Source organism: Thalassophryne amazonica, chromosome 3, assembly GCF_902500255.1.
Source record: "Thalassophryne amazonica chromosome 3, fThaAma1.1, whole genome shotgun sequence".
NCBI lineage: Eukaryota > Metazoa > Chordata > Actinopteri > Batrachoidiformes > Batrachoididae > Thalassophryne > Thalassophryne amazonica.
Window position 1 is genome coordinate 125924159 of NC_047105.1, and position 21550 is coordinate 125945708.

The following is a 21550-nucleotide window of genomic DNA, read 5'->3' on the forward strand; positions in this document are numbered from 1 at the left end:
TAGGACTATAACGCTCCGTTGAAGAAGCCACAGCGGATGCTAGCGAGACAAACGGGTAAGCTGTGTTTGTAGCATTAGCTGCTATCTTATTTACTCATTTTCTGGCGTTTGATACAACCAAACACTGCATGAAATAACACCATACGTATATTAACGTTACGTAATCTTGGCATTACGGTGATACTACTTGTCGGGTAGTATTTTAACTTGATTGTGCTTTTATACGAGTTTCAGCGGCGCTGTGCGGTGTGAAGCTCGTAGTTCCTCATAGCGAAACTGTCCACGCTGAGTGACACCACAAAGTAGTTAAAAATAATCGAGGGCCACTTTCTCATGTCATCTTCCCACTCTGTTATGACCCGTGGGTGAACCAGAGTCGATCCCTTTGAGCTTTTCAAAAAGGTTTTTGTTTCTATCCATGTCATATCTTCCGTTGTTCTGTATTGAAAACACTGCTCACCGGAAGTCCTAATCCAAAACGGAAATGCCTCTGCTGTAAAAGTGGGCGGGGCTGAATAAGGTGAATACATTAATCTGTTGGTTCATCATATTGAAAAGTGCAAAATGTTCGTTATGGGAACACAAATTCATTCTAATTCATTCCGTGACGCTGCATGTAATTAAAAGTGCAGCGGGGGTTTGGGGGTGGTTATGGTTAGGGGAAGGACTAGGGTTAGGTTATTAAACAGGTTAGCACCTGTTTAAATGTCCTTAAGTCTCACTTTGGGGATCACATCACCAAGTGACAGTTATTTTCTGTTTAACTGCGGGCTTTGGCAAAACCATGGTGAGGAAGGGAGGGCGCAAGAGGACTCAGCAACTGCATGCACGGCAAGGTAAATGTTTCATCCGAAACTGTCACCGTGCTTATGCACAGTGCGAGGGTTCAGGGTCTCCAGCGTGTGCTCTACTGTATCACCACCATCAGTAACAGAAGCAGCAGCAGCGCCAGCATTTTTATTATTACTGCGCCAATATCACTTGAACGCTTTGTATAATTCACCACCGTCTGAGTGCTAAAAGTCATGCTGAAATGATGTGGTGTTCTGCAGCCTACATAGAAGCATGTCCGCATTACACATCGCCAGTCGGTACAGGACAGATCAAACCATCTTCCTTGGTCCTGTGCGCACTGGTGGCGAAATGTCTTGGTGCTGTGGAGAAGGCTAAATAAATGTGACACTTTTCAAGCACCAGAATCAAACCTGGTGCGCATCCACCAGAAGCCTAATTTATAGACCTCTGTGCGCTGGCTGCCCGCATTGTGGGTTAGCGGTAGTCACGCAACGGTCTCCGGCGATGGTGTTGCCAGCAGCCTCCCGCGCGCCTCCCCCTGCCGCCTTACCCTCCTGAGAGCACCGCAAGCTCCCCCGGGGCCACTTACCAAAAAAACCCCACCTATGGACTATGACCTCAGATCATATGACACTACCCGCTGAATTTAAACAGCATATAAAATAAATGCCAATGATTTTATTACATTCTTGGTGGATGGAATGAGAGTGAGTGAGTGAGTGAGTGAGTGAGTGTGCGAGTGTATGTGTATGTGTGAGACTAGGGTTGGGTATCGAGAACCGGTTATTTTCGGGTATCGTTAAGAAATGATTTGATCCACCAATATCAATAGTCTTTTTGCTTAACGATTCTCTTATCGGTCCTTCAGAGTGGCCGTTGTTTTTGAGGGTGTTTGTCAGGAAAATGATCATTTCTCTACGTTAATTACAGACCATGCAGCGGGTCTGTAATTAACTGTTTATGCAGCACCACTCCACTTTGAAGCATGAACCAATGAAGCAATTCTTCGATCCACTGGCTCGTTGGTTCTTTGATTCACTGCTCTTCAGAAGCAAGGCCGCTTCTTAACCCCTCTCAAAGCCATTAAAAGATGTTAATCGTGAGTCACTTTTGTGTGGGTTAAAGTCACGAACTGGGACTCTTGTGTTGTTGCAGTTAAGAAACAAGAATCGTCCTCCGTTCTGTTGGCACAGCTCCAAACGCTGCGCGGCTCTCTGCCGAGACAGAGTCTGGTCAGAATTAACAACTTCAAAACGAATTGCCACTTTAAATAAAATGACACCTCTTTCCAAACACTGTAATACAGACAATAAACTACAATTGACTAAAATGTTTTTTTCCTCCCACAATGAAACGTCCTGCGTTCTTTATGAATTACATCCTGACGTGCAGCACACCAGCTGCAAGAGCTCAGCTCAGATGTATGGAAAGACATTCATGCCAATAATGTTTGAAAGGAAATGCTTTTGACAATAACTACAGATTTTGTTTATTTCTATTTATGTCCAGAGATCAAGGATCCACCATGTAGAGTTTAATTAAGTCCAGAATTTAAGGATCCAGTGACCAGTTTCATAGTTATTTACTTTAAGACTCAATAAAATGTTGTTGACATAGAAAACCTGTAAAGCCTACTTTTAGTACACATTAAATTCACAAGCGGTATCGCTAAGGGAATCGATAAGGAATCGGATTGATAAGCGGAATCAATAATGGCATCGATATCAGTAAAATCTTATCAGTACCCATCCCTATGTGAGACAGAGAAAAAAAACAATTCAGAGTTAAATATCAAGTTTTACTTCTTGCTCTGATGACCAGCGACAATATATACCTTGATTGTCAGTATATATTGTCGCTTGGGACGATATGTGACAGCAACATTATGTGCCGGTGCCTTTGAACATGGCATATGTTGTCGTGGCAACAATATATGCCGTAACACACCTGTGGTATAATACAAAGGTCTGCAGTGGGCATTTGGTTGGTGCGTTTTGTATCCATATTTCAGAGTTTTTTAGTATTTGTTTGTGTTCATTGTCTTCTCCTCTTTTTTTCTCCATGTCCCCAGTTTGAGGATGTCAGTATTCTCCAGAACAGAGGAACATGCAGCAACTACATCACTGTTAAACCAAAGGAAACATCTGAATCACAAAGTGATTACTTCAACTGTTCCCCAGGTGGCAGTGAAGAGAGTGCTCGGGCTGGGCCTTCAGAAAACGCAGATAATATATCAAAACAGCAGAAGGATGTTACTCAGAGTCACTCAGAGGATGTTCGTGATGATAAGGAGGATGATGAGGAAATCACCTACACGCATGTAGTCATCCAACCAAAACCCAGACGACAGCATCTTAAGCAAAACATGAATTGATGGTTGCGGTTGGAAACATCAAATGATGATGAAGAGTTGAGTGTGAGTGTGACGATACAGACAGATCACTGTACGATATTCAGTCCAGGGCTCATAAGGTGGAGCACTTTCAGTGACGTTTGATGTTAACAATTGGCCAAAGACAAAGGAATAATTACAAAGTAGTTTTAACCAGTGGTGGGCACAGATAACCAAAAAATTAACTTCGATAACAGATAATCAGATAACTGAAAAGTTATCTTCGATAAAGATAAAACGATAACCCCCCAAAAATGTATCGGAAGTTACAGATAACCGATGAATTCCAGTATTGTCTCCAGTACACTTACAACTACTAACAAGCTTATTTTGAGTTTTACCACAATCGCTTCTTGAAGCATCAAAAGCAACAACAGACCCAAACAATGAGTCAGCACTTCTGTCTTTGAGCATCCTGCCCCCTGCTGGAAGCTCCCGTTTACTACATGGCTTCCAGCACAGACACAACTGAGAGAAGCCACACAGCACAACTCTCTACTCAATCACAGTACTGCTGTCAGGCAGAGGTCTTGGAAAATAAAGCCCTGCTGAGTTATGGTTTGGTGTATAAATAAAATGAATACTGATATAATAACTCCATTAATGTCAATTATGTAATTTGTGCAAAGTTAAGATATAACATATATCTTTTAATGTTGAATAATGCACTAATTCTGAAGTTTTGTAACAAACACAGACAGATGGCATTCTGGGTAAAATGTGTCTCTGCTCACACTGATTGGATGATTGATTCTATGTAAACCAACACGTTAATGTGAGGTGTGTCGTGTGCTGGTGTTTCCAGATAAATGTGCTTTTGTAAAATATGCCATTTTTATTTGTAAAAAAAGGCATTTTCAAAAAAATAAATGGAACACTGCCATTCACCCTACTGACGTATCCCATAATCCCTTGCGCACCAGAGAGTTGCTGCAGTCAAACAACATATAGAGAATCCACATGATTACAATTGTAAATGAATATTATACTATAAAAATGTATTTTTTTTTAATGTTTTTCATCACGTTAATAAGAAACTGCATGCATGATACCCTGAAAACTTGCTAAAACAATTAGAACAAATAATCCGTGTCTGCTATGTTTAATCTGCATGGAATGTAATAAACGCAAACAGAATTTCAGACATATACGTATATTAGTCTGGAACAAAGAGGGCAAACAGTGTTGTAAAGAACAATAATCAAGATGTTAAAGAGCAAACTTCACTTTCCCCCAGACCGACATGATCAGGAAGTGAGCGTAGCTCACAGCAACTCCCATTGAAAACACAGACAGCCTGTGATTCTCCCATGTTTACATAAAATAAACGCAATAACAATGTCTATAACCCCAGAGAATATATTCATGAGAGTTTTAGGCACAATATAAAAATAGTTTTATGTTGCGATGTTAATGGTGTTGTCCATGTGCAGTAGTTAAAGTGCAGTTTTTGTAAATTAAGTTTGAAAAAAAAGCTTCTGTTTACGTTTTGCTTCTGGAATCACAAGTCCGACATGTTGTTTGAAAACATCAACCCAGCTTCAGTTTGAATACTGCTATGAACACTACTGGCCAGTAGATGGTAGTAGAGACCTTGAAAACTTGCAAACACAAAATTCCAGATAATCTGTGTTGCTACTTGCTACATTTAAGATGCATGGAATTTAATGAAAGCAAACAAACACAATAACAATGTCTATAAAACCAGAGAATATATTCATGTGAGTTTTAGGCACTAGAGTTTAATGCTGTTGTCCTGATCAGAGTGTCTGAAATGCATTTCTCCTCTTGTGAACGTACTGAGATTACTGTACTGAGATTACCCTATCCCATAATGCACAAGGACACAGCATGCCCCACATTAAAACCTTAAAAATTAGCACATTACTTTAAAACTAAAACATATATTTGATATTTTCACTTTATAAAACTTCAGAAGTGACGTTAATTTAAATAACTTGTCCAAAATAAGTTTGGTTAAAATTTGAACCATAAGTTAAAAATGTATGCCTCTAGATGACTTGGGTGATACTGACCACGTATCAGTATGGGGTTAAGTTTTTTTTTTTTTGGTCATCACTTCTCCTTTACCTGCAGAGGATAGAGTGGTCGGTTTCTCTTAGAAGCAGCTCTTCTCTGTTTGCAGAGGGTGGAACTACACATCTGTTAACTTTTGTTTACCATGTTAATGGTATAAAAGTTATCGGACAAAAATGTATCGGAAGATAATTAGTCCGGTAATGGTTTTCAAAGTTATCTGAAAAGATAATCCAATAATGAAAACTTTATCTTCGATTATTATTGGATTATCGGAACTGTGCCCACCACTAGTTTTAACGTTGTGCAAAGCCAAATAATGATTTTAAAGTAGGGACTTAGAATGTTGTATGTTTTATTTACTGTTTCATAAGTTTAGCTGTAATATTTTTTGTATAATATTTGACTTCCTCATGTGTTCAAACCATTTGTTTAACTTTTACCTTGTTTTTATCTTTAGTTATGTTTTAGTTTTGATGCTGTTCACAGGTACTGCCTCAGCGGTGAAGTGGTTGAAAACACACACACACACACACACACACCATCATCATCACTCACTCATCTTCAACCACTTATCTGGGATCGGGTCGTGGGGGAAACAACTCCAGTGGGGGACCCCAAAAGTTCCACTCTGCAAAGCTTCTCCAGTCACAAACACAGAAGCCTGTAACTTTTTCATCATTTTATGGGTTGTTTAACGGCTTTTCTCACTAGTCTCCATCTTGCACAGTCACTCAGATTTAGAGTTCTGCCTTCTCCACAGAGATTTACCAGTTTTACCAAATTGTACGACACTCTTGGTATTTCGTAATGATTGTTATGAAAGAAATCCAAGACACACTGAGATTTGTAAATGTGAAAGTATTTTCCTCTGACGTGTAAAGAAAATGCAGTGTGAAAATAATGATTTATTGTAAATTCATCAAAGTGCCAATAACTGTGTCCAGCATGTATTTTAAACCTTATTTTAACTTCACTTTATAAAAGAATTTTGTTGTTTCATTAACACAAAACTGGTTTGTTTTTTTTCCTGAACATATTCTGAATAATGTATTTGAAAATCGAGTCACAAGAATTTTCACCATGACTGTTTATACTTGTGTGTGTGTGTGTGCATGTGTTTTAAATTGGCTGTGCTTACATTTTATGTTTTCAGTGTCCATGTGATATGTAATAAAGCCCACATGTGCAGTACATTATACACCATTCATTTTCTTTAAAAAACTGTTGTTGCTCTTATTGTGTATAGTGCAGCGGATAACTGAAAAAATACTTCAAATGGTGATGCAAGCACCAAATTTGGCACACATACTCCTTAGACATTACTCTTTTAAGAATGCTGAGTGGCCACATGAACTTTCAATAGGCGGCCATGAAGGGATCAATTGAAGAATTATATAGGGGTCAAAATTTAAAAATGCTCCAGTATTATGGACAGGTATTCCATATTTGTCTGATCATAAAGATTCCAAAAAGCTATAGTTTGGACTATCTGTGAATGAATGTTCTGGAGTTATTGGGTAAAAATAGCAAGAATGGTGACAAAGGTCAATTCCAATTTGTACAGGGGTCAAAAGTTAAAGTTGCTCCAGTTTTGGTAAAAAGTGAATATGGTTTTAAAAAGGAATAGTTTGCATCATGTATCATGCTTAGTTATCATGTTACAGGGTAGCATATGACACGTCATAGAATCCAATGGATGCCGACATTGTTTAACCATTACTTAGTAGAGAAGCTTGAATCTTCGACTGGACTGGGTTGCTTGACGCGAGGACGTTTCGCTTCAAATCGCAGAAGCTTCCTCAGCTAAAATTCTTGCTCTGGAAGTCTGACTTCTGTCTGACTCTTGTAGAGAAGAATAAAACAGAAGCCAACAAAAGCTGGAGTTTTAAACCTAACCAGACCCCTACTGAGAGGCAGACTGTTATAGGCTAGTGACTGAACAATAGCTCTAATTAGCAACTATTGTGCTGTAGTTAGCACACCTAATGGCAGGACAGCTGTCCCTCTAATGATGGGATGGATGCCTTTCTGATGGCTCCCTTGATGACGTGAATGACTCATTACCATGAACAAAAGACTGAAACTCCTTTGACCTGAGTACCCCATTGTAAACAGGGGATAAAGTGTGTCTCAGACCCCCTCCCCGGTTAAGGCTGGGTTTCAAACGTTTCACAAAGAATGCCTCCTTGACCCCTCTCTCAAACCATTTCTTCTCTCTGGCTAATATTTTAACTTCCTTGTCCTCAAACGTGTGGTTAGTGTCTTTGAGGTGGAGGTGAACTGCAGACTGAGGTCCACTGGCGCCCTCTCTGCGGTGCTGGTATAGCCTTTTGTGTAAAGGTTGCTTCGTTTCACCTATGTAGTGTTCGTTACAGTTTTCCTGACATCTGATAGAATACATTGCTCTGTTTGTAACTAGGGATCATGTCCTTAGGGTGAACTAATTTCTGTCTCAAGGTGTTAACCGGTTTAAAGTAAACTGGGATTTTGTGCTGTCTGAAGATCCTCTGTAGTTTTTCCCCTACTCCTGCTAAATAAGGGAGAGACACTCCTCTTCTTCTTGTCTCCGTCTCCTGTCTATCTGGTCTCTCTGTTCTCTGGGACTTCTGCACTTTGTCCAGGGACCATCGTGGGTACCCACATACTGTGAGGGCTTTCCGGACACGTTGCTGTTCTTTAGCCCTTCCCTCTGCAGTTGTGGGCACCTGTAGGGCTCTGTGTTGAAGCGTCCTGATCACCCCGAGCTTGTGTTCAAGGGGGTGGTTTGAGCCGAAGAGCAGATATTGGTCAGTGTGAGTTGGTTTTCTGTAAACCCCTGTCTGGAGCTGCCTGTTCTCTCCAATCGTAACATCACAGTCCAGGAAGGCTGAATGGTTGTTTCTGGCATCCTCACGTGTGAACTTGACATTGGCGTCCACCGAGTTGATGTGTTCTGTAAAGTCCTCAACTTGCTGTTGCTTGATTTTGACCCATGTGTCATCAACATATCTGAACCAGTGACTGGGAGAGATGCCCATGAAAGACGTCAAGGCTGTCTTCTCCACTCGCTCCATGTACAGATTGGCCACAATGGGGGATACCGGAGACCCCATTGCACAACCATGAATCTGCCTGTAGTAATTCCCCCTAAACAGGAAATACGTGGTGTTGAGACAGATCTCCAAGAGTTGGCAAATGTGGTCTGTTGTGAGTTTGGTCCTTTCAAGTAGAGACACATCCTCCAGCAGTCTCTGCCTCACAGCTGAGATGGCCTCAGCAGTGGAGATGCAGGTGAACAACGATGTCACATCAAATGACACCATAGTTTCATCTGCCTCCAGCTGTAGGTCCTTGATCTTGTTCACAAAATCTTGTGTGTTCTCCACATGGTGGTCTGAGTTACCCACTAGAGGAGCCAAAATCCACTTGAGGTACTTGGCCAAATTGTACATGATGGAATCTGTGCTACATACAATAGGCCTGAGTGGCACGTTCTGTTTGTGGATTTTGGGCAGTCCATAGATGCACGGAGTGGCGTCCCCAGGGTACAGTCTGTAGTATGTCTGCCTGTTGATGAGTCCCTCTTTCTCCAGGTTTTGGAGGTAGCTAATGATTTTCTTCTTATAGCCGCTCGTGGGGTCTCTCTGCAGACGTTCGTATGTGTTGGAGTCACTGAGCAAGTTGTTGATCTTGGCCTCGTAGTCCGATGTGTTCAGGACCACCGTGCATCTGCCTTTATCCGCTGGCAGGATAAGGATCCTTTGGTCCTTTTGCAGTGCTGACAAAGCTTTCCGTTCTTCTCCTGTGATGTTGGACGGAGGAGGCTTAGCACTGTTCAGCACTGCTGTGACTCTTAGTCGGAGGTCCCCAGCTTCTGACTCTGACAAACTGTTATGTTTAATGGCTGACTCTACTGCAGTGATGTAATCTACTGTCAGAATATGTTTAGGGGTCACTGAGAAATTTAGTCCTTTGGCGAGCACATCCTTTTCTGTCTGTGTAAGAACCCTGTTGGAGAGATTCTTTATCCAATTTTCCCTGTTGTCACTAATTTGTCTGGGTGTATCTTTAAAAATACTCCCACTGAAAGTACGCCTTTTCTGCACTAAGAGGTTGTGAAACTTCCTGATTTGCCGCTCCTTACTTTTTAAATGCTCAGCCATTTGAATTTTAACTATGAACTTTGTGATCTTATTATGGACCTCTTCCCCCACTAAGGTTTCTAACATTTTGTGTAGACTATCCAGATTATTTTGGAGGTCTAATATTTTAAAACGAAGCCTTCTAATTCTAAGACCCAAAATCCTCCTAAGGTATTTGTGCTGGATCTTTCCTGCTGTGTGACCTGCTTCTAGTGCCTTTTGCTTCATGCATTTGGGAATAACATTGTTTTGTTTGCATCTCAGGTTAAATCTTAACTGGTTTCTAAAGTTAGCTATCTTTTTAGCAGTCTTTTCCGGCTTACGTACCAGTGCCAGGGCCTCATGTCCACAGTTGGTCGCAATGTTTCTGTGTAGGCTCTCAGTTGTCCAGGTGGTTTCCATAGTAGAGAAGCTTGAATCTTCGACTGGACTGGGTTGCTTGACGCGAGGACGTTTCGCTTCAAATCGCAGAAGCTTCCTCAGCTAAAATTCTTGCTCTGGAAGTCTGACTTCTGCTAAGTGCTAAGCCTCCTCCGTCCAACATCACAGGAGAAGAACGGAAGGCTTTGTCAGCACTGCAAAAGGACCAAAGGATCCTTATCCTGCCAGCGGATAAAGGCAGATGCACGGTGGTCCTGAACACATCGGACTACGAGGCCAAGATCAACAACTTGCTCAGTGACTCCAACACATACGAACATCTGAAGAGAGACCCCACGAGCGGCTATAAGAAAAAAATCATTAGCTACCTCCAAAACCTGGAGAAAGAGGGACTCATTGACAGACAGACATACTACAGACTGTACCCTGGGGACGCCACTCCGTGCATCTATGGACTGCCCAAAATCCACAAACAGGACGTGCCACTCAGGCCTATTGTATGTAGCACAGATTCCATCACGTACAATTTGGCCAAGTACCTCAAGTGGATTTTGGCTCCTCTAGTGGGTAACTCAGACTACCATGTGGAGAACACACAAGATTTTGTGAACAAGATCAAGGACCTACAGCTGGAGGCAGATGAAACTATGATGTCATTTGATGTGACATCGTTGTTCACCTGCATCTCCACGGCTGAGGCCATCTCAGCTGTGAGGCAGAGACTGCTGGAGGATGTGTCTCTACTTGAAAGGACCAAACTCACACCAGACCACATTTGCCAACTCTTGGAGATCTGTCTCAACACCACGTATTTCCTGTTTAGGGGGAATTACTACAGGCAGATTCATGGTTGTGCGATGGGGTCTCCGGTATCCCCCATTGTGGCCAATCTGTACATGGAGCGAGTGGAGAAGACAGCCTTGACGTCTTTCACGGGCATCTCTCCCAGTCACTGGTTCAGATATGTTGATGACACATGGGTCAAAATCAAGCAACAGCAAGTTGAGGAAGCGCCTTGGGGCAACTGTTTGTTGTGATTTGGCGCTATATAAAAAAATTGATTGATTGATTGATTGATTGATTGAGGACTTTACAGAACACATCAACTCGGTGGACGCCAATATCAAGTTGACACGTGAGGATGCCAGAAACAACCATTTAGCCTTCTTGGACTGTGATGTTACGATTGGAGAGAACAGGCAGCTCCAGACAGGGGTTTACAGAAAACCAACTCACACTGACCAATATCTGCTCTTCGGCTCAAACCACCCCCTTGAACACAAGCTTGGTGTGATCAGGACGCTTCAACACAGAGCCCTACAGGTGCCCACAACTGCAGAGGGAAGGGCTAAAGAACAACAACGTGTCCGGAAAGCCCTCACAGTATGTGGGTACCCACGATGGTCCCTGGACAAAGTGCAGAAGTCCCAGAGAACAAAGAGACCAGATAGACAGGAGACGGAGACAAGAAGAAGAGGAGTGTCTCTCCCTTATTTAGCAGGAGTAGGGGAAAAACTACAGAGGATCTTCAGACAGCACAAAATCCCAGTTTACTTTAAACCGGTTAACACCTTGAGACAGAAATTAGTTCACCCTAAGGACATGATCCCTAGTTACAAACAGAGCAATGTAGTGTATTCTATCAGATGTCAGGAAAACTGTAACGAACACTACATAGGTGAAACGAAGCAACCTTTACACAAAAGGCTATACCAGCACCGCAGAGAGGGCGCCAGTGGACCTCCGTCTGCAGTTCACCTCCACCTCAAAGACACTAACCACACGTTTGAGGACAAGGAAGTTAAAATATTAGCCAGAGAGAAGAAATGGTTTGAGAGAGGGGTCAAGGAGGCATTCTTTTTGAAACGTTTGAAACCCAGCCTTAACCGGGGAGGGGGTCTGAGACACACTTTATCCCCTGTTTACAATGGGGTACTCAGGTCAAAGGAGTTTCAGTCTTTTGTTCATGGTAATGAGTCATTCACGTCATCAAGGGAACCATCAGAAAGGCATCCATCCCATCATTAGAGGGACAGCTGTCCTGCCATTAGGTGTGCTAACTACAGCACAATAGTTGCTAATTAGAGCTATTGTTTAGTCACTAGCCTATAGCAGTCTGCCTCTCAGAAGGAGGGGTCTGGTTAGGTTTAAAACTCCAGCTTTTGTTGGCTTCTGTTTTATTCTTCTCTACAAGAGTCAGACAGAAGTCAGACTTCCAGAGCAAGAATTTTAGCTGAGGAAGCTTCTGCGATTTGAAGCGAAACGTCCTCGCGTCAAGCAACCCAGTCCAGTCGAAGATTCAAGCTTCTCTACTATGGAAACCACCTGGGCAACTGAGAGCCTACACAGAAACATTGTTAGCCATTACTTGCCAAACCAAGCACGCAATGCAGTCAAAACTATTCCATTTATTAATCCTATTAGCTCAACCAGTAATTTGCACCACTTTTTACCAAAATTGGAGCAACTTTAACTTTTGACCACTGTACAAACAGAAATTGACCTTTCTCAGTGCTTTTGCTGTTTTTACCCCATAACTCCATAACATTCATTCACAGATTGTCCAAACTATACTTTTTTGGAATCTTCATGATCAGACAAATAATATGGAATATCTTTCAATATGAATGGAGCATTTTTAAATTTTGACCCTTGTGTAATTCTTCAATTGACCCATTCTTGACGGGGCATCTGATGGATTGTTTGTTGCTGTGATGCTACTCTGAACGTCACATGGTTGTATACGCTTCTTTTATTTCTGTTTAGCACTCTTCTGATTATTAATTGTACCTACTCTGAACATTATTTAACAAGTCCTGTTGTGAATCGCTAGCAGTTAGCATTTGCTAGCGGTTAGCTTTCGCTAGCTAGGTTGACTCCTCCCCTCCCCCTGTCGTTACTTTTTATAGCTGTTCTTTTTTGCCCGTTTAATACTTCTGTTCGTTTTCAGTCGAACTGCTGTGAATTTTAAGTAATTATTTTACTCCTGTGTAAAATCTTAGGAGCGGCTAGCATTTTCGCTAGCGGCTAGCTTGCATTAGCTATTTCGGACCCCATCATTTTTTCATACTTCTGTTAGTTAATTAACTGTTTAGTGTATTTTATAGCTGCTGTTTTTTTCACCTGTTTAATACTTCAGTGTAACTGCTGTGAATTTTAATTTGCGTCTGTGTGAGCCTTAGGAGTGGTTAGCTTATCCATTATTGGTTAGCTCGTGTTTGCTTGGCTACATTCTTGAATTTCTTAGTGCACAAAGTACACTACAAATCCTACTTTACACCCTCCGTAAATCCTGCGTGATGTTGGAATATAGGGTGGCTCTCTTAGAGAGCCGTGTCCGTACGTTAGAGCAGCTTCTTAGCTCAGTGGAGTTAGATGTTACGGGCACTCCAGATGAGGTTAGTGTTGGACCGGCTAGCGAGCCCATTAGCATCAGCTTAGAAACACCGGCTGTGGAGGATGGCTTTCGGACTGTGGATAGGCGGAGGAAGCCCCGTAGGGCTTGGTGTGCAGTTGTGACACCCTGATCACACTCACCAGTGCGAACTGTCAATCGGTTCTCCCCCTTGGATTTGCCTGATGTGAATTCTCTGAGCCCACAAGTGACTTCCACTCCTGTCTCCAGGCTGAAACACCGGACTTTAGTGATAGGGGATTCTATCACCCGCAAAGTCAGGTTACAGACGCCAGCTGATGTTAAATGTATCTCTGGGGCCAGAGCTCCCGACATTGCATCTCATCTTAGGGTGCTGATGCTGCAGAAGGGAAGACAGATGAAGTAACATGACATGAGATATAGTCACATAGTTATTCACGTTGGCACCAATGATATCAGGATGAAGCACTCAGAGGTCACAAAAATGGACATAGAGAGGACTTGTGACCTTGCCAGAAAGATGTGTCGGCATTGATTAATAGTCTCTGGTCCCCTCCCCTCCCAGGGTACTGATGAGGTGTTTAGCAGGCTGACATCGTTAAATAGGTGGCTGGCGCAATTTTGTAGACAGCAAGGCTTTAGCTTTATTGATAACTAGCCTTCGTTCTGGGGCTGCCGTGGCTTGCTGATGCCAGATGGCCTCCACCCTACTGGGGAAGGTGCCACCATCTTGTCTGCAACAGACAGAGCTCTACAGGGAGGGTAACATTAGGAATCTACAGCAGGCCATGGAGCAGGTGATTAGAGACCCTGCAAGGCTTATGACAAATGTGGGTGTGGAATCCATTAGCTTCGCGAGGAATTTAGTGCAGAAAATCTGCTATGGTGATAGTGCAGTTTATTTGCCAGGGAGGGAATTTCAACAAGTTGAGACTGTGACCTGCTTCCATAGTCATGTCCATAAAAATCATACAGGGATATGCTTTACAAACTTAATACCCATTACTATATTGGATGATGTTGAAATTGAGGAAGGCCCAGTAGTTGTTCCAGCAATAGCAAAGATTTCGTTTCTGCTACCTACAACGCGCATGGAATGTCCCAAACCTAAACCTACTTCTAGGCATCTTATATATGCTGGAACCACCCCTAAACCCAAACAGTTCAACTGTCAACCCCACTGAGGTCCTTAGACTGGGTCTCATTAACATAAGATCACTGTCCTCACAATCATTGTTGATCAATAATCTAATTATTGATCATCACTTAGATATGATTGGGCTATGTGAAACCTGGCTTAAACCTACAGCTGTTCTTCATTTAAATGAGGCCTGCCCACCAGCATATACATTTAGTCACGTCACTCGTGACTTTGTCACTGTATATGGGCCTCCTGGCCCATATTCTGAATTCTTAGATGAATTTGGTGCATTCATCTCTAATTTGTCAACTAGTAGAGATAACATTCTGATCATTGGTGACTTTAACATTCATAAAAATAAGCTTTCTGATCCCCTCTGCAAATTATTTATGGAAATTGTGGATGCATTAGGATTTCGGCAATGCATTCGGGATTCGACGCGCATTAGTGGAAATACCCTGGATCTGGTTCTCGCACGTGGTATTGCTCTCATGAATATTGACATCATGCCTCTTACATCAGTGGTGTCTGATCACTCACTTATTAAGTTTACAGTTTCGCTACCGTGTTTAGTGGAACAACAACCTTATATATCATTACGTCAATGCATCAACTCCTCAACTAAGACTGAACTTGATGCTAGACTGCCTGATGTCTTAGCGTCACATTTGACAAATACCCAGTCAGTAGACAGACTTGTGGATAGTTTAAACTCAGTGCTCAAAACTACACTCGACATGATTGCACCACCTGTGTTAAAATCACGCTCCCCTAAATCACAGTCACTGTGGTTCAATGATTATCTGCGTGACCTCAAGCATCAATTTGACCAGTTAATGCTCAGCCTCGGCTTGTGTGTCATACATCACACTGACAAAGTGAGAAACCTTGGGGTAATTTTTGATCCTTCGTTGTCCTTTGGTCTCCATATTAGAAATATTACTAGGACTGCTTTCTTCCACCTGCGAAATATAGCGAAGATTCATCCCATCCTGTCTATGGCTGATGCTGAGACCCTGATCCATGCATATATTTCTTCTAGATTGGACTACTGCAATGTTCAATTTTCTGGTTTACCGCAGTCTAGCATTAGGGGTCTGCAATTGTTTCAAAATGTTGGAGCCAGACTTTTGACACGAAGCAGAAAGTACAACCACATTACACCCATTTTGGCATCCCTTCACTGGCTTCCTGTCCCAGTGAGATCAGATTTTAAGGTTTTGCTACTAGCCTATAAAATTATTCATGGACTGGCACCTCCCTACCTAGCTGACCTAATTAAACCTTACATACCGGCCCAGGCTTTACGTCCTCAAGGTGCAGGACTATTTTGTGTCCCTAAGGTGAATAAGAAGTCTGCGGGTCACAGAGCTTTCTCTTATTGTGCCTCTGTTCTGTGGAATGATCTCCCTGCGTCAGTAAGTCAGATTCTGTGTAGATTTTCAAGTCCAGACTTAAGATGCACTTATTTTCCCTTTCATATGGCTAGCATACTGGTACAGCTTTGTTTTATGCTTTTTACTTTTTCAATTCATTTATTAGTAATTGGAGCGGGCTGCGGCCTCAACTTTACCTAAATTCTGGGTCTTTTAGTCTTTTAGTATTTCTCTATTTTTCTTGTTGTTTAATGCTGGCAAATTATACAGTATTGTTTGTCTTTCTGATGCCTGATTCTGTTTTCTCTCTGTTTAAGGTGCAGCTCCATCCAGAGATGGGAGTTGTATTCGTGTTGGCGATCCTCCTGTCCTGTGCGCCAATAGCATTTCTTGTATATTCGTCTGTGAATTGTTCTGTGAATTGTTCTGTAATTTATGTATGTAGCATGGCCCAAGCAGAGGGTCACAACTTTGAGTCTGGTCTGCTTGAGGTTTCTTCCTCAGAGGGAGTTTTTCCTTACCACTGTTGCTCTGGGGGTTGGTAAGGTTAGACCTTACCTTTGTGAAGCGCTCTGTTGTGATTTGGCGCTATATAAATGAAAATAAATTGAAATTGAAATTCTTGGCTGCCTATTGAAAGTTAATGTGTTCACTCTGCATTTTTACAAGAGTAATGTCTAAGGAGTATGTGTGCCAAATTTGGTGCTTGCATCACCATTTGAAGGATCCCTCAGTAAATATTCACTTACAGTAGTGTTCAGAATAATACTTGTAGTAGTGCTATGTGACTAAAAAGATTAATCCAGGTTTTGAGTATATTTCTTATTGTTACATGGGAAACAAGGTACCAGTAGATTCAGTAGATTCTCACAAATCCAACAAGACCAAGCATTCATGATATGCACACTCTTAAGGCTATGAAATTGGGCTATTAGTAAAAAAAAAAAAAAAAAAAAGTAGAAAAGGGGGTGTTCACAATAATAGTAGTGTGGCATTCCGTCAGTGAGTTCGTCAATTTTGTGGAACAAACAGGTGTGAATCAGGTGTCCCCTATTTAAGTATGAAGCCAGCACCTGTTGAACATGCTTTTCTCTTTGAAAGCCTGAGGAAAATGGGACGTTCAAGACATTGTTCAGAAGAACAGCATAGTTTGATTAAAAAGTTGATTGGAGAGGGGAAAACTTATACGCATGTGCAAAAAATTATAGGCTGTTCATCTACAATGATCTCCAATGCTTTAAAATGGACAAAAAAAACAGAGACGCGTGGAAGAAAATGGAAAACAACCATCAAAATCGATACACTAGTAAACGAGCAAAATTTTGGTTCCAAACCAACAAAATTAATTCCTCGCAGATGGGAAGAAATCATGAAAAACTGTGGTTATACAACTATATACTAGTTTAGTGATTTACAGGATTGCTAAAAAAAGCAGTTTGAACATAATAGTTTTGAGTTTGTAGTGTCAACAGCAGATGCTACTATTATTGTGAACACCCCCTTTTCTACTTCTTTTTTTTTACTAATAGCCCAATTTCATAGCCTTAAGTGTGTGCATATCATGAATGTTTGGTCTTGTTGGATTTGTGAGAACCTACTGAATCTACTGGTACCTTGTTTCCCATGTAACAATAAGAATATACTCAAAACCTGGATTAATCTTTTTAGTCACATAACACTACTATTATTGTGAACACTACTGTATCTGCTGCACGAAGCTGAGTGGTTGGGGAACTGGCCTGCCGATATGTCTATACAGTGTACAATGGGTTTGAATCCCGCTTATGCTACCTGTCTGTGTCCTTGGATAAGACATTTAATCTACATTGTGTCAGTCCACTCAGCTCTACATGTGTGCCGACCGCGGCTGGGAACTGAACCTGAATCAGACTAGTGTCCTTTACAGGAGGAGTTGTACAGTTTCTCCCACTTGACACCACCGAATATGTGGCCAGTTGTTAAAATAATGTAATCTGGATCAAAATGATACGGATTTAGAAATCCCATTTTTTGCTATCTAGGATCTGGTAATCGTCTTCCTTTTATGCTGGTTTTTCAAAGAAACATTGGACTGGATCACCCTGATTCAGATACAGTTTTCAAGATTACACTGAAAAAAGAGAATGTTTGAACCAACTTAAAAAAGTGTTACAATTTGTAAAAACCTGAATGAATTAAGTTGTTTGAACTTAAGTTTGTAAGTTAGAGTTGATTTAACTTTCAAACTTAAGTTCAAACAACTTAATTCAGTCAGGTTTTTAACAAATTGTAACACTTTTTTAAGTTGGTTCAAACATTCTCTTTTATCAGTGTACCAAATCTGGATTACCAGTGCACTAAATGGGACAACATACCATAATGTGGGCTACCAGCAATGTAAAGAACAACAGGTAGAAGAGCCAACATGGGGTCACTAAGTGTTTTTTATTTTGAGACAAAACACAAAAATAACATAAACATCCACTTCTATTGATGATTTCGTTTATGACCACTCATCTGAGCCACAACAAATAACAAATATACATAAACAAATACATTTTGGATATTTTGAAAAAGTCTTAAATAAATAATAAAAAAAAGGCTAAATTTCAAATAGTTAACAAATAAAGAATGTTCAGGGTTCTTCATCCCAGTAGGAGAGACCGGCATTTTCAAGCCCTGCTTTTAGGAGGCGGATCTGAAGTTTTGCCCTGGTTTGCTGCCGTTTGGCCAGCTTGATTTGTTCCTCTGCCAGGAGTATCTGTGCTTCTGCTCTTTGAGTTCCTCGTTTAAGGAGTAATTCATAGGCATCATTATTATTTGGCAAAGGAGATGCTTCAAGCCTCTTTTCTGAGCTCCTGTGACTGGTGCTCTACCAGTGAGGATCCAGGCTGTTCTTCGGTAAGAGGGCTGAGATCCAGAATAAATGTTTCCTCTGCATTAGGAGGAACTGGCTCACTTTCCTCTACAATCATAGGATCACCATCCCCAACAACACCTTGCATCACATGCAGAGCTTTAGAGTTCTTACCTCCAATAATGTCCAGAACCGCATCTGTGTATTCACCTAAATTTCATCTGCTTCAGGGTCCTCTTCTGGCCAGACCCCATTGCATTCACATTGTAGGTGATTTCCACTCAAATCGTATAGCAGGAGGTGGTAAAAAAACAAGTCAGAATTTCAATACATCCACTTTAGAAATGATTCACAATATTAATACCAGCATTTTGGCATCAAAATTAATCCTATATCTTGAAAATACCCCACCCCTTGAATGTAACAAAGTATGGTCTATTTTCAATTATCTGGCTATTCCACTATGTGTAAAGTTTGTCCATGCTCGTCAAAAACTTTATAAACACAATTCTTTCACAAAGGTATTATTTCAGTAACACTGCATGAATAACAGAACTTAGGAGGAGTCCATGCTCTTCAAAAACTTTAAAAACATAAACCATTGTCAAAGGTTTTATTTCAGTCACACTGTGTAAATAACAGAACTTAGGAGGAGTCCATGCTCTTCAAAAACTTTAAAAACATAAACCATTGTCAAAGGTTTTATTTCAGTCACACTGTGTAAATAACAGAACTTAGGAGGAGGCCATGCTCTTCAAAAACTTTAAAAACATAAACCATTGTCAAAGGTATTTTTTCAGTCACACTGTGTAAATAACAGAACTTAGGAGGAGGCCATGCTCTTCAAAAACTTTAAAAACATAAACCATTGTCAAAGGTATTTTTTCAGTCACACTGTGTAAATAACAGAACTTAGGAGGAGGCCATGCTCTTCAAAAACTTTAAAAACATAAACCATTGTCAAAGGTTTTATTTCAGTCACACTGTGTGAATAACAGAACTTAGGAGGAGGCCATGCTCTTCAAAAAGTTTAAAAACATAAACCATTGTCAAAGGCTTTATCAAATTCTTTAGCCTGAGATCTTGTTTTTGGCTTGGCCATGACACTTGATTTACTACAACTTGCCATGCTGTGACTTGAAATTACATGTGTAATTGCATGATCACTGTAATAATATCAGTACTTATGTAGCTTTTTTGACTTCTCTAAAACAAGTACTACCAAGTCAGGGGCATTATATATCATAAACTTGAATGTTGTGTTCAATGCAGGGTTCATCAAAACTAATCATGAAGTCAAAACAATTACATTCTAATATTTCGAAAGATGTTAAAATTACAGTATATATTGCAGTTTTCTTTTTTGCATGGGGTGTTTTTTTTTTGTCATGGTAGACACCCACTTCCTATATGAAATATCTCCCAAATTACACAATGCACAATCTCTGAACTGGATGTAAGCATATTTAAAAAAAAAAAAAAAATCTATATTTTCTACCATTACCACCTCCTGCTACGCAAATGTCTTTCTTCCTTTTCTTGGTCACCATTCCACCCACAACAGAACCTACTATTGAGGCAAAATGGCACTTTACACCCTCCAGCAGGGCATGGGTTTCTGCAACAGTGAAACTAGGTCCTTTTGAGTCCATGGTTCCACTGGAGCAGTACACCACTGAAGACGTGTATGCTCGCTTTCGCTTTGGGAATGCTGATATTAAGTACACTGCAGACCTTGTCAGGTCAAAACTTCAACAGAGAACCCAGAGATGCTTGCATGCCTTAACTACTTGCGAGTGGAACCACAGGAACCACGCAACATAATACTTTCGTGTATTGTCCTGCACAACATCATTACCAGGCGCAACATCCCTCTCTGTGATGATGTTTATGATGTACCTGAGCCTGCTGAAGAACCAGACCAACCTCTGGCATTCTGTCAGGATGAAGGGCTGACTGGACATGTAGTAAGGGATGCAAAACCAGGAAGCTAAAGACACGATTAGAAAAATCAAGTAGGACATAAACATACTCCATAAATATCTAAACAGCATATGAAAAAACACACAGATTGAAAGCTAACCAGCTAACGACGGGACCATCTGTTAGCAAGTTCTTTATGGAGGTGAAGTGAACAAGTCGGGCTACGAGCCGTCAGCGGCTTTCATATTCAGGCGATACTGTAAGTTTGTGTTTGTATGTGTATATATATATATATACGAGGTATCTTATAAAACTAACCGGCAGTTTTATAAAAAAAAAAAAAAAAAAAAAAACTATATGGATTTGAATGACGTGCGATTCCACCAATCATGCTTGAACCCTCGTGCGCATGCGTGAGTTTTTTCACGCGTGTCGGTGACGTCATTTCCCTGTGGGCAGGCCTTGAGTGAGATGTGGTCCCGCCCTCTCGGCTGAATTCCTTTGTTTCACACGCTGCTCGAGACGGCGCGCGTTGCTTTATCAAACTTTTTTCTGGACCTGTGAGGAATATCCGAGTGGACACTATTCGAGAAATTAAGCTGGTTTTCGGTGAAAAGTTTAACGGCTGATGAGAGATTATGGGATGTTTCTGTCGCTGTAAGGACTTCCCACGCAGTGGGACGTCATGCAGCGCTTCCAGGCGCCGTCGTCGGCCTGTTTCGTCCTAAAAACATCCTAATTTAAGGCTTAATTCACCCAGGATGTCGTGAGAGAACAGAGAAGATTCAGAAGAGGCCGGCATGAGGACTTTATGCGGACATTCCACTGTTTAAGGACATTTTTTAATGAAAGACGTGCGCGCAAATTCGCTGAGTCGTTTCCGTGACGACTCGGTGAATCTGTGTGCGCCACGACAGGAAAAACACCTCCGTGTTGAAAACCATTTGTAAAATTCAGGCGGAATGTGGAAGTTTTCAACTTGAAACGGCGAAGCGCTGCCGCCTCGAAGCGCAGATCGCCGTCAGGCACCGTGGGCCGTCCTTACGGCGACACTACAGACCAAAATCTCTCATCAGCCGTTAAAATGTTTACCGAAAACCAGCTGAATTTATCGAATGGTGTCCACTCAGTTGTGCCTTACAGTTTTGAAAAAATTTTGATCAAACAAA